Below are 14,720 nucleotides of genomic sequence, written 5' to 3'. Positions count from 1 at the left end.
AACACAAATAATGAGATGATTTCTTCTGCCCTGCATAACCTGAAATGTTAGCTGCATTTCCTCGCAACTGGTGAGCCTTCTGCAATAGGATGCTCAGTGCATTCCTATTATTAGTCTATTTCCTAGTCTCATTGTATAAAAAGCTTATTAACATGTTAAACTAAAAGCTTAAGCCTAAATTTTGACTTTGTTTCACTGAACTCTTAAATTCATGTCTTGTCTCTTCGAGATAATTTTTCTATCCTCCTCCCTCAAGACTGAAGAGTTTGGGTTAGAATAAATAAATAAACTTTACTTAAAAGTGTCTGTTTTGGGGGCACCTGGGTGGCTCAGTCAGTTCAGCGTTTCCCTTTAGCTCGGGTCATGATCTCAGGGTCTTTGGATGGAGCCCCATGTGGGGCTCCCTGCTCAGTGGGGAGTCTGCTTCTCCTTCTCCCTCTGCCCCTCCCCCTCACTCATGCTCTCTCTCTCTCTCTCTCAAATAAATAAACTCTTTTTAAAAAGTGCCAAGACACATTTTTATATTCATGTCATTAAGATTAATATGTAAAAATATCAACTACCTGAAGGAATTATTTTGTGAAGTGGTTACTGGGCCAACTATATGATAAAAACATTATCATCAGAAGGGTAAATGCTACTCATTTTCCATGAACAGTTTAGAGCCAGTAAGAGATTTTTTAGACCTCATGTCAGGTCCATCAATACTACCATCATTATCTGAATGTCTGATACCTCTGCTCTGGAATATTTAAATTGCCTCCTAACCAATCTTTCTTCTGCACTCTTTAACCACCACCAAATCATTTCATTCATTGCTATCAGAGTAATTTGCCTTAAGCTGTCACTCCCTAGTTTAGAAACGTTAACGATTTCCTCATGGAATAAAGCCCAAATTCCCTACTTGGCATTCAAGGCTGTCTATTAGCTGGTAGCACATCTATTTTCCACCTTCATCTTAATACAATAATCTTAGGAAAGGGGTTAACTTTCCTTAACTTTAAGAAGAAGCACTTTATATAAGGAAGAAAATGTCTCTTATTTTACATAGAGACATCAGGTTTTTATTTTTTATTTTTATTTTTTTAAAGATTTTATTTATTTATTTGACAGAGAGACACAGCCAGAGAAGGAACACAAGCAGGGGGAGTGGGAGAGGGAGAAGCAGGCTTCCTGCGGAGCCATCCTAGGACCCTGGGATCATGACCAGAGCCAAAGGCAGATGCTTAACAACTGAGCCACCCAGGTGCCTCAGAGACATCAGGTTTTTAATGGGTCTGAGGATTCTGTATCATTTTAATCTGGAAAGCCAAGCACTGCTCCAGGCCTACTCTGCAATTTAGATTCAACAAATATTTATTAGGAGTCCTGTATGTGCCAGAAATTTGCACATAACATTAACTTGTGATCATCAAGACAATCTTGTTGGGTATTACCAGAGCCCCGTGTCCAGACAAGGAAGTTGAGCTCAGAAAAGGTGAAAAACGATGCCCAAAGCTTCCTGACTGATTGGAGTGGAACTGGAATTTGAATAGCAGTCTCCTGAATCCATAGCCTGTGTTCTTTCCCCTTTACTGCGGCTCTAGCAGAAAAGATCATCAGAGTGCTGTTTTGGTCCATCCTGGAGACTTCCTCTAGTTTAGTTAAGTGACCTCTCCACCAGGATGACTTTGGGAGGTGACGGCACAATAAATGAACTTTGTAGAATTACAGGGTTCTAGAGACTTACTCTCATATATGCTGGGCTCTGAACTGGTCTTTCTCATTGGGTCAGAAGTACATGGTGCGTGATGGCAAACAGGTGTTTTCTTCTTGACACAGTGTTTTATTCTTGGTGTTTAAAGTGTGATGTGATGATGAAGATCACTTGCAGTAGTACTGAACATGAAGCACTTGACAAGGTCAGAGTTCACAGCCTTTAGTGTATTCAATGGTGTTGCCAAAGATGCCGAAAGCAGGAACGAATCACAGGCCATGTATTCAAAGATATTTCCTGGTGTTTTGGCTTAGTTTAAGTTAAGGGTTTCTAAGACATTTGAAAGATTTTATTATGTTTTGGCTCCACAGGAATAGTTGAAATAGTCCTTGAAGGCTTGAGTTAATTGTAAGAGATCCTTCTTCTTGCTACCTCTTTGTCGCATCTTAGAGGATAAATGTTTTGTGAAGAGCTCTGCAAAAATAGAGAATGCTAATCATAGAAATATAGCTTACAAGAAACATAGGCACCTTAGATTTATTGCAAAAATATTTAACTTGTTGAAGCCAAATTTCACGTATATTTATTTTTAGACTTCTAGACTATGGTTGGATTTGAAATCTGTATTTCCAAGCCAAAAAAATTATTTTGATAGGAAACTCTTTTTTAATCCATATATCCCCCAAAATGTTTCTCCTATATATTTTTGTATATACCTCTTTCAAGAACTGCAAAGGGTCTGACATTTTATTCTACTTGCAAGCCAACAAGTTAGCCTGCCACAGTTTCATGGGTGCTGGCAGAAGACATGATACTCCTAGGTTAGAAACCAAGGACAGTTTATTACTCACAGCACTGGCAGTAGCCAGAGTATCAGCATTTGTGCCAGGCCCCTGAGCCTCAACTCCTGCTGGGCAATGTGAAGAGGATCAGGTGACACCTACACATGCAGTGAGGAGTATTACCGGTGAGGAACCTTGAGTGAGTGAACCCAAGTTGTTCATAATGGGCAGTAAGCATGTCCGCCTTTTCCTCCAGAGGGAAACACTATCTCTATCTTCCAGGGCTGAAAGCAAGCCTGCCCTTTGCTTCAATGCAAGACATTATCAGATTCTCCTATGGCTGTTTGCTACACATACATCCTAGAAAGGATAGTTCGGAACAAAGGCAAGTCAGTGCTTCTGCTTATAAGATGTGCACAAATGTAAGAAACTCATGGAGAATTTTCTCTCAACACTCAATTTCTGGGGACTCCTGGCTGGCTCAGTTGGTGGAGCTTGCAACTCTTGGTCTTGGGTTGTAAGTTCGAGCCCCATGTTGGGAGTAGAGATTACTTTAAAAAAATCTTTAAAGGGACACCTGTGTGGCTCAGTCAGTTAAGCATCTACCTTCGGCTCAGGTCATGATCCCAGGCTCCTGGGGTCGAGTCCCACATCAAGTCTCCCTCTGCCTGCCGCTCCCCCTGCTTGTGCTCTCTCTCTCTCTGACAAATAAATAAAATCTTAAAAAAAAAATCTTTGAAAACAAAACAAAACACTCAATTTCTGGAGTCCCAAGAAACTTTAGGACATGCTACCAGCTTGATACATTGGGTGGTAATAAAAGTTGTGCCCTATAACTTGAGTAGTCCTGTCCCTCAAATCAACTATATATCATTGGTTATTTTACCATTATAATTTCAATCCTTTGACTCAAGCTTTAGGTCTACAAATGAGCCCTTTATCTAATTACAAATACTGCTGTAAGTAGTTCCCTCCACACTTTAGTAAATAGAGGCTGGGTTTTATAAGGGAAGAATATTCCTGACATTTGAATTAAAGAAATGTGATCTTGGGGCACTTGGCTGGCTCAGTCAGTGGAGCATGCACCTCTTGGTCTCAGATTTGTGAGTTCCAGCCCCACATTGAGTGTAGAGATTAACTAAAAATAAAATCTTAAAAAAAGAGAGAGATGTGATCTTGAGGCTTAGTTTGGCACTGAGTGCATTGGCCCTCAGTTTCTCTGTTAAATATTAAAAACTAGAAAACCATGGAGAAATGCTTTAAAAATTCTGAGAGAAAATGCTTACCAAACAAAAATTCTATACCTATCTAAACATGAGGGTAAATGTGTTTTCAGATATGTGAGGTCTCAACAGAGTTACTGCCCCTGCCTCCTTTTTCAGAAAAATATGGAAGGATATGCTCCATGAAAATGAACAAGTAAAATAAGGAAGAAGAAGGCATGAAATAAAAAAAGATAAGGGATATAACACAGGACGGAGGCAAAGGGAATTTCCAAAATGATGCAGAAGGAAGCCCCACAGTGGTAGGTATCAAGAAACCTAGAAAACAATTCATCCAGATTGTAATGGAAGAACAGAGGAGTTGTTAGAGAAGTCTCCAGGAAACAAATTAAACTGAAGGATTATATGAGGTGTTGAACCACATTGAGAGGAGTTTTCAGTTCTTTTTTTTTTTTTTAAGATTTTTTTATTTATTTGACAGAGAGAGACACAGTGAGAGAGGGAACACAAGCAGGGGGAGTGGGAGAGGGAGAAGCAGGCTTCCCACGGCGGAGCAGGGAGCCCGATGTGGGGCTCGATCCCAGGACCCTGGGATCATGACCCGAGCCGAAGGCAGATGCTTAACAAACGACTGAGCTACGCAGGCACGCTGAGGAGTTTTCAGTTCTAATGGAGAGTTTGAGAATGAGTTGATGATAGGTATATAGAAAATCAGGCAACAGCAACAACAAAAAAAATAGAGGAAAATATAAACTTTTAGGAAATGAAAAGTTGTACAAAAAATATATTGCATGACTGAGCTGTAAACAATATTAATAGATTAATAATAATGTAATCTTCAATTATGGGTTTAGCTTAAAAGTATGCTGTAATTAACACTGGGAAGATGGAGAATGGGAAATATGTGTATGTTTTTGGGTGTGTGTGGGGATGTGTTAAAAGAGGTAATTCCTCATCTCCCATAGAAGGAAGCAAATAATGTTTAAAATACAAAAATTAAGAAATAACAGTATAAGCACATTATTTGTCAAATGGATGTAAACACTGAAAGACACAGCTAAAAGAACTGAAAGCTGTTACCACAGGGAAACAGGAATAGGGGCTGGGAAAGCGTGAGCAAGAGGACTGCTTTTTGTCAAGTTTTAGTTTTTAAATGAAGTGCATGTATTACTTTGATCAAAATTAAAATTAACAATGTAATGTATTCACTGGCCCATTGCCAGTGAAATGTTTAGCAGAGATTAGTTGCAATTAGAAATGGGATGGAGCCTCGTGGAATAAAGGGGGCACATACCACAAGCAGAAGGTGATGCTATTAGGAGAGGTGAGAATTATATTTCTGCCTCTTTTACATTTTTTTTTTCTAGGGCCAACCTGGGCAACATCTTTGATCTTACATCATAAACTATGTTAGGACATTAATCACATTTGAAAACTCTACTAACTTGTGCAGGACACCAAAGTCTATATGGCAAGTTAGTATTGCAGCTCAGTAAATGCTATCATCTCAGCTTGATTAAGTTAATGCATCTTTGCTGAATGCCTCATGCAGTATCCATGGGTCCTCTGACTCCCTGGAGGAATATTGCTGCGTTGCTTATTGCATACATGTACGGGGGAGAGCAGGTGATGAACCCATTCTTAGGTTTCTGTAGGTCTAGAATCTAAACTAGCAGTCTCCTAGGTAAAGATGACTTCTGATCCAACTTTCTGAGCTGCATCTGGCAATTGTTATTGCTCAATAAACATTATGCTAGTAATGCTTGGAGGGCTGGGACGCTTGCAGCTTAGACAAAACTGTTGCCGACTGTGTGGAAATCGAACTGCTCTCATATTTCTAGCTGCCTCTCAAATGTTGAACCTCTGCTAGGCTGCTTATCATGTGCTACCTGCATGGCTTCACTTCTCAGGACAGTTCAGCTAATATGGGTTTCGGAACTCTGTGAGAGCCACAGCTTCTGCTTTATGGATTATGTGTGGTTTTGGGTGAAAACTGTCTAATAAGGTGGAGAGGTGGATGGTAGGAAAGGAGTGGTATAAGAAAACTACAGTAGAGTTGTCAATGGTGCGCCTGGGTGGCTCAGTAGGTTAAGCGTCTGCCTTCGGCTCAGCTCACGATCCCGGGGTCCTGGGATCGAGCCCCGCATCCGGCTCCCTGCTCAGCGGAGAGCCTTCTTCTCCCTCTCCCTCTGCCTGCCACTCTGCCTACTTGTGCTCTCTCTCTCTGTCAAATAAATAAAATCTTTAAAAAAAATTATTTTCTCAAGAAAAGATTTCTTAAATCAACGATTCTACGAAAGCCAAAGCTTTGTGTAGCTTCAGAGGCAATAACATATGAATAATTTGATTTTTAAGTGGCTTCCTATGTGCCATGTTTGGAAGTCATAAATATGTAATGAATTATATTTTATGCTTTCAGCACAAGAATCCATTAGCAACATTATGTCGGATATTTTCTATAATCTCTCAATGTCTCCTCACACCTTGGTGGGATCTTCGTATTTAAGGTAAGATCTTAGGATCTTAGTATCTAAGGAATGATTACTGATAATTTAGGAGGAGGAATATCTCTTCACATTTGTGTTTATTTAACTTTGCATTTGCTAGAATTACGTCCTATGCATATTTAAAGGATTTATTACTGGCTTATCTATAAGGCATGCTTCAAGAGCTGTTATTGAAATTCATATAATGCTAAATTTAGTTGAAAAGTCAGCAAACTGAATTTAGAACAAGATCACCCTTTTGGATGGCAGTGCTTTTGGGCGCCTGGGTGGCTCAGTCTGTTAAGAGTCTGCCTTTGGCTCAGGTCATGATCCCAGAGTTCTGGGATTGAGGCCTGCATTGGGCTCCTTGCTCAGTGGGGAGCCTGCTTCTCCCTCTCCTGCTCCCCCTGCTTGTGCTCTCTCTCTATCAAATAAATAAATAGAATCTTAAAAAAAAAAAGATGGCAGTGCTTTTATTCTCCTCACCCACAGATTCTCACTGAGATGTACCGTTGAATTCAGTGGGTATTGTACTTGCCTCAGACTGGAAGGAAGGGAAGTAACAATTCACTTAGAATTCTTTTTTTTTAATTTTTTAATTTTTTGTAGTTTTTAATTTTATTATGTTATGTTAGTCACCATACAATACATCGTTAGTTTTTGATGTAGTGATCCACGATCCATTGTTTTCGTATAACACCCAGTGCTCCATGCAGTACGTGCCCTCCTTAATACCCATCACTGGGCTAACCAATCCCCCCTCCCCCCTCCCCTCTAAAACCCTGTTTGTTTCTCAGGTCCATAGTCTCTCATGGTTCATCTCTCCCTCCAATTCCCCCCGCCCATTTTTCCCTTCCTTCTCCTAATGTCCTCCATGTTATTCCTTATGTTCCACAAATAAGTGAAACCATATGATAATTGACTTTCTCTGCTTGACTTATTTCACTTAGCATAATCTCCTCCAGTCCCATCCATGTTGATGTAAAAGTTGGGTATTCATCTTTTCTGATGGCTGAGTAATATTCCATTGTATATATGGACCACATCTTCTTTATCCATTCATCTGTTGAAGGGCATCTCGGCTCTTTCCACAGTTTGGCTACTGCGGACATTGCTGCTATGAACATTGGGGTGCATATGGCCCTTTTTTTCACTACATCTGTGTCTTTGGGGTAAATACCCAGTAGTGCAATTGCTGGGTCATAGGGTAGCTCTATTTTTAAATTTTTGAGGCACCTCCACACTGTTTTCCAAAGTGGCTGTACCAACTTGCATTCCCACCAACAGTGTAAGAGGGTTCCCCTTTCTCCACAACCTCTCCAACATTTGTTGTTTCTTTCCCTGTCCATTTTTGCCATTCTAACTGGTGTAAGATGGTATTTCAGTGTGGTTTTGATTTGGATTTCCCTGATGGCTAATGATGATGAACATTTTTTCATGTGTCTGTTAGCCATTTGTATGTCTTCTTCAGAGAAGTGTCTGTTCATCTCTTCTGCCCACTTTTTGACTTGATTATTTGTTTTCACTTAGAATTCTTTTTGATATTCATTATTACAGTCCCAGTTAGGGTGATTTCTGTTAACACCATCAGCTGTTGCCTTGAACTCTGAAGGTTATAGGAAGATGAGTTGGGCAGGAGTTTGGACGAGCAGGTTTAATGGAGCTGAGTGGTACCCCATTCTTAATTGAGAAGCATGTGCCTGCACCTTGAATCAGTCCTACAAGAGTAAATAGGTTTAGATAACAATCAGGTATTTTCCCACTAGCTTGCAGAACATCTTTTTCTCCCCCTGATATTTTTCAGGTCAATGAGAACACATCAGAGGACTTTATCTAGTCACTGTCAAATATCTTGGGGTTTTTTTTGTTTTTTTTTTTTTAAATTTTCACTTATTTAAGCAATCTCTACACCCAACATGGGGCTCAAACTCATGACCCCAAGATCAAGAGTCCCATGCTCTTCTGACTGAGCCAGCCAGGTGCCCCACTGTCAAGTTGTTTCTTATTATTTCCCTGCTGGGTGCTGTCAGTACTACAGTTCCTGCAGGGTTGGGCATTCATTCATTCATTCAACATTTTTTTGGTCTTCTTCCTGTGTGTCAGGCACTGTGCTTGGTGCTGGATACCAGATGCTGAAGTAAACAAGGTCTCTGCTCTCATGGAACTTCAATTCTATTGCGGGAAGGCAAATCCTAAGGACAGATAATTTTAAGTAGTGATAGACTGGAAAACAACCAAAGTAAGACATAATGGCTAAATGAGAGGCTGCTCTGAGTAGGGGAGCTCGGGAATGGCAATTCTGAGGAAGCCCCGTGTGAGCAGAGACCTGAATGAGAAGTAGGAGCCGGCCAGATGAGGGTCCAGGGAAACATAAAACTTAGTGTGGGGACAAGAGCGGTACTATGTGCTCGGTTAGGAGGTACAGCATCATTGATTTAAGGAACTAGTTACTAGATAAGGGTGAGTGGAGAATTTGCAGTTAATATGGTTTTAAAAGCATAAACAACTGGACACTGGTTTTCATACTCTTAGGGAAAGAAGGGAGTAGTGAGGCAAAAAACTGCTAGTTGACTTCCAAATGCCTTCTCTCCCTCTTAGTAACAGTATTTCTAAGTAGACACACCGTTTAGAAGCACCGTAACAGCACGGCATGGCTTATATTTGGACTGTCATATGAGAGGAAAATAAACTGCAATCTTATTTAATTTGCCACCATGTTGGATCTTGTGATGCAGCTGACTCTATATGCTGATTATAGCACGGGTTAAAACAATACATGGGGTAACAACAAGACTGAAAGGAAAGAATGACCACCTGTAATCCCACTTTTCTAATACAACTATCTTCAAATTTCTTTTTTTTTTTTTTTTTTAAGATTTTATTTATTTGTTTGCCAGAGAGGGAGAGAGCACAAGCAGGGGGAGTGGCAGGCAGAGGGAGAAGCAGGCTCTCCACGGAACAGGGAGCCCGATGCAGGACTCGATCCCAGGACCCTGGGATCATGACCTGAACCGATGGCAGACACTTAACCGACTGAGCCACCCAGGTGTCCCTATCTTCAGATTTCTATGTTATCTTCTGTGCCTCATCCTCATGCATGTTTTTTATGTAATTGTTAATGTGTTTACATACCATTTGGCATCGTGCTTCTTAAAGATTTTTAATCATGTTACATATTCTTTTTTTCTTTTTAAGATTTTATTTATTTATTTTAGAGGGGGCTGGTGAGGAGCAGAGGGTGAAAGAATCTCAGGTGGACTCTGTGCCAAAAGCAGAGCCTCACATAGGGCTCGATCTCATGACCAGATCATGACTTGAGCCAAAACCAGGAGTTGGACGCTTAACCTACTGAGCCACCCAGGAGCCCCTGTTACATATTCTATGTTTTAATATAGTTGTCAGTTATTTTTAGCAGCTTTATATCGTTATAAAGTGTTGTTGTACTATAACTTATGAATATATTCAAGGGGCAAATTTTTAAAAATTAGGTTTACTGGGGTGCCTGGCTGGTTCAGTTGGCAGAGCATGGGACTCTTGATCTCAGGGTTGTGAGTTCAAGCCCCATGTTGGGTGTGGAGCCTACTTAAAAATTAAAAAAAAAAAAAGGTTTATTAGTGATCTGGTTGTTGATTTTTTGTTGTTGATTTTCTAATCTGGTTGGGTCTATGAGTGTCTCCTAAATGCTCAGCATGAGTCTGAAATATATACTTGGTAGGAGTTGAGTATAACAGGTCATCAATTAATGTTAGCTGGCATCATTATTTTTGTTATTAGGATTGGACTCCATTGTCTATCCCTAGAGATGGGAAAGTAGAGAACAAGATCTGGTTTGAAATGGCAGCTGGGGCATGCTGGAGGACAATGATGCAGAAAACCTTAAATGAGCTGTAACAAATCAATCCTCCTGTACCATTTGTAAGACATCTAGTTGTTAGATATAAGATTTGTGAGTTGTGCTTATTCTTCAGATATTCTGGGCTGGAATGCCGACTCAGCCTCTTCTTCATCTTTAACCATGTCTTCTTTCCCTTTACTCTGACTGCTTTACCCCATTTTGTATGGTTTCAGGGTCACTTGTGACTTTAATGTTTTGGATGTCCTAATAGAATTGAATCACAAAGAAGAGCATCCCACAAATTGACTTTGAAATCTCTAATTTAGTATTGTTATAGCTAAAGGTCTAATATGGCATTGAGTGGAGATGGTAGGGTTCTCATTTGGGTGTACTTCTACTAAAAAGTATATTTTAGAATTTTAAAATTCGTTTTTATTAAAGTTGCATTTTAATTAAAATTGCATATAGGTAATATAATCATATTACTTCAAAGACCATAAAGTATAAAAAGTATACAGCGATATGTCTCCCCCAACATCCTCATCTGCCCATTCCCCCGCTCCCCTCGAAATTAACCACTTGTTCATAACTTCTTCCTTTCAGAGTTTCCTGATGTACATATAAGCAAATATAAATGTAGGTTCTATTTTCCCTCTTTTTTCACATTCTTCTATATCTTAAGAAGTATGTTTTGAAGAAATGGATTTTCAGTATATTTTCAACACATAAAATTTGATAGTAGTTTCTGGTAATATTATAGGTGTGATTAAATTTCAAGGGCATATTCAGAGCCTAGAACTTAGACTTATTTTCTTTTTTGAAAATTCACTGAGGGGCACCTGGGTGGCTCAGTCAGTTAAGTGTCTGCCTTCAGATCAGGTCATGATCCCACGATCCTGGTTGAGCCCGGCATTCAGCAGGGAGTCTGCTTCTCCCATTCCCTCTGTCCTTCCCCTGCTCATGCTGTCTCTCTAATAATTAAATAAAATCTTTAAAAAAGAAAAAAAGAAAATTCACTGAAATAACCCTATAAGTAAATTTCATGTAATTTATGCTGCTAAAAACAAAAGAACACAGTTAAATGGTCAGAATACAGCTGGAAAACGCATCAGATTTCAAAGTCCAGGTTTTCACAGCTGTGCAGCACTTATAGCCCAAGTGTTTATGTCACTAAGACAACAATATCATTGCTGGGTATCCTATAAAAGATGTCACATTTCAGGTTTATACCTTGCCATTTTTGATTTGGGATCAACAAGATCTAAAACCATTTATTTTAAGAGCATAGAGGGCTGAAAATATGATATTCTTTTGGAGGTAACAGAAACTCCAAATCAAAGTGGCTTGAATGATAAATAAATTTCTTGGTTCTTATAAACCTGAAGTCCAGTGGAAGATTGGGCTTCTGGACTGATTGATATAGTAGTTCAATTCACCAAGGACCTGTGTTCTTTCTGTCTTTGCTCTCTGCTATCAATGGTGTCTACTTTATTTTCAGGCTAATTTTTCTCATATCTCTACTTACAAGTAGGAATTGGGATTATTTATTCTCCCAAAATGGAGTGCTGTAGAGTGGGGAGAGACCACCAGGAATGCTGAACATCCAGAAATTCTGGGGAACCATCCCTCAGTTGAGACTCAAGAATGAACCACCATGAATGTGCTCAGTGAGTTTTGCAATGAATGGATAAAGAGCATGTGAGCAAGTGTGCTTATATAGAGACTACAATATATCTTGTTCAAGGTCAGCAGTTCTCAACTGAGGCTGTACGCTGGAATCACTGGGGAGACTAAAATTGAAAATAGTGATGCTCAAGTCTACTTCCCAGAGATTCTGATTCATTTGTCCAGGGCTGGAGCCCAGATATTAGAATTTTTAAAATGTTCTCCAGGGGATTCTACTGAGCAGCCAGGATTGAGAACCATCTTCTAAGAATGAGAGACTAGTATTCTTAGGAAGAATAAAACAGAGAAGTCAAACATAGTGTTAAGTTTTATTTTATTTTTATTTATTTATTTTTCATAGGTGTTAAGTTTTATTTTAATTCTTAATGCAAAAATATTGGCAGATGATAAAACTGGTTGTCAAACATCCCACATTTATTAGGTACTTAATTAACAATAAAGCTAAAAACAGTCCAGTATTCTAATGAAAATAAAGACAGAATCAAACAATATATGTTTTTATTTTGATAACAAAAATAAGTTAGAAATACATTACCCTCCTTTCTTTACTAATTAACAGCATATTTGCAAGTTCCCCCAACTCTTGAGTCCACTCCTTCCCCTCTAATCCCATTGCTCTTACCTGAAATCAGCCCATCACAATCTTTCCCCTGTCTCACTGTTCAATCTCCTCATTGGATTTGGTATTTCTTCCTTCCACTCTTTCTTTCACAAAGCTTCTAGATCAATGATTAATAAAGCTATTATCATTATCAATCATATTACTCCTCTGCTGAAAAAAATCTCCAATTCTTTAGCCTGGCCTCTATGGTGTGGTCCAAACCTGCCTTTTTTGTCTTATCTCACACTTTCCCCTTTCATTTACTCCATGCTTTAGTCAAACTGAATTAGACACTATATCATAAACATATCCTATTTACCCACTCTGCCTATAGCACCCTGTTTAAACTTACCTTTTCCATATAATATTGCCTGGTAATTCAATTGAAGGAAATATTTTCTTTCTCAAAGGCCCATAGCAGTTCAACTCACTTTATCTTGTGGCATGTATCTTAGTCCACTGTGCAATATAGTGATGTGTGTACATGACTTACCTTACAGACTGACATCTTTGTGTCTTCTTTGCTTATATTTGTTGAATGGATGAGCGAGCTTTCCAGTTTCTTCTCCTTATGAACTTTAGACTAGTTCTGCATGTTTCTATTGTTCCAGACCATTTGAATGAGTTTAATAGGAGAGACTGGTGATAAAAATGTCTCATGTCTTGGCTGGCAGCTTGGTAATATTTACTATTTTCTGATCTATTTTCTATAGATACAGTTTTTTTTTTAAGTTTTTGTTTATTTATTTATTTAAGTAATCGCTATACCCAGTGTGGGCCTTGAGCTCACAACCTTGACATCAAGAGCCGCATGCCCTTCCGACCGAGCCAGCCAGTCGCCCCTCTATAGTGACTATTGAATGCCTGTTGTGTGTGTGCCAGGCAGACAGATGTAATCTATAATCCCCATGACAATGATCTGATTCTCATCTTTCAAATGAGTACACTGGTACTCAGAGTAAGTAACTTGCCCAAGTTCTGGCATAAATTGACAGAGCTGAAATTCCAGACTTGCTCTGTTTCTCTCCAAAACTATACAGTACAGGGTTAAAGCTGAAAACAGAGATGGTGGCTAGGTATCAGGCTACTGATTCCCACCACCCCCCAACACATCCAGACAAGGTCAGGTTCCCATCTGCTCATTCACACATCAAGTCTATTCTGACTCTATTCCCAGGTCTACTAGGAAAGCTACTTCTCATCCAAATGCACAATTAAGCAAAGAAAAGCCAAATCAGCATTAGATACCTTGAATCTAGCCCAATCCAATCCTGCAGAAACCATTAGGATTTAATAATAGGGACTGAGAGACATCGAAATGAGAGAATACAGAGCTGTTGATGAGAGATGGAATTTCATGGGGTAAACAAAATTGGTATGAGAGCTCAGCCTACGTATTCAGCCTCTCTCTCGCTTCTTACATATTCATAGGACATAAAGGTTGTTCCCACATGACCTCAAACTTTCAGTTTCAAAGTGAATTTGAATTTGAATTTGTTACCTGACTATTCCAAAAATAATCAGATTTGTTTTTAGTCTTCAAGATGTTTACTTAACATTTTCACTTCTCATCCAGAGACAACCTTCCAGGAAACTATGAACATCAGTTGAATAAACACAATTCTAGTCCTATAGAGTAAGGCCTAGAGAATGAAATTTAATAGGAATTTGACAACCTAGTTCTAAAGCTGTTACTAGAATAGGGTTATTATTTAGTTCAACAGAGAGGAGGACATCATTTTTCTTACTCAAAAGTGTCCTGCAACTATAAATTCCTATCCTGAGTCACTCATGTGAAGGCCAAGTGTGAACCCAAGAGGTAAGAGCAGCAGGGAAAGAGCCTCTTTTTTAAACATCTGAGCAAGAACTATGGGCACCAATCTGATTTGACAGCCTATGGGAGATTGGGAGAGACAGTTTTTGCCAACAGATTTTTTGTAGAGGAGAGCTGTAACTTTAATCCTCACATAAGCTTCATCTACCTTCTGGATGCTCTATAGAGTGACTGTCACAGCTGAGGTCAAGACTAAGCCTTGCAGAGTTAGAACCACTCTCTATCAGAGATGCTTTTTTGTCTCTTAAGTAATAATACACAACTAGACACAGTGGCTACCCAGGTACCACAGAGATTTTGTGATGAGATGTGAAACTAAAGATAAAGCATTTCCAAGAATCTCTAAAATACAGGAACTGCATTGGTTGCAGTGTGCTGGGCCTTTTATTAGTGGACACCTGTATTAGTCTCCGTAACTGTTGGCTAATGAGTCCCAATTGACATATATATAGAAACAATATCAAATTGGTCATAAATGTGACTTTTACTCTAAGTCGGAGAAAAAATTAGATGGCCAGAATAATAGGCTGATATTTGATGCTTACCAGGTTCTCAATATTTACATCTTTTTAAGAAT

Source organism: Halichoerus grypus, chromosome 12, assembly GCF_964656455.1.
Source record: "Halichoerus grypus chromosome 12, mHalGry1.hap1.1, whole genome shotgun sequence".
NCBI classification, from domain to species: domain Eukaryota; kingdom Metazoa; phylum Chordata; class Mammalia; order Carnivora; family Phocidae; genus Halichoerus; species Halichoerus grypus.
The sequence above is the reverse complement of the archived record's forward strand: the minus strand, read 5'-3'. Positions refer to the sequence as shown.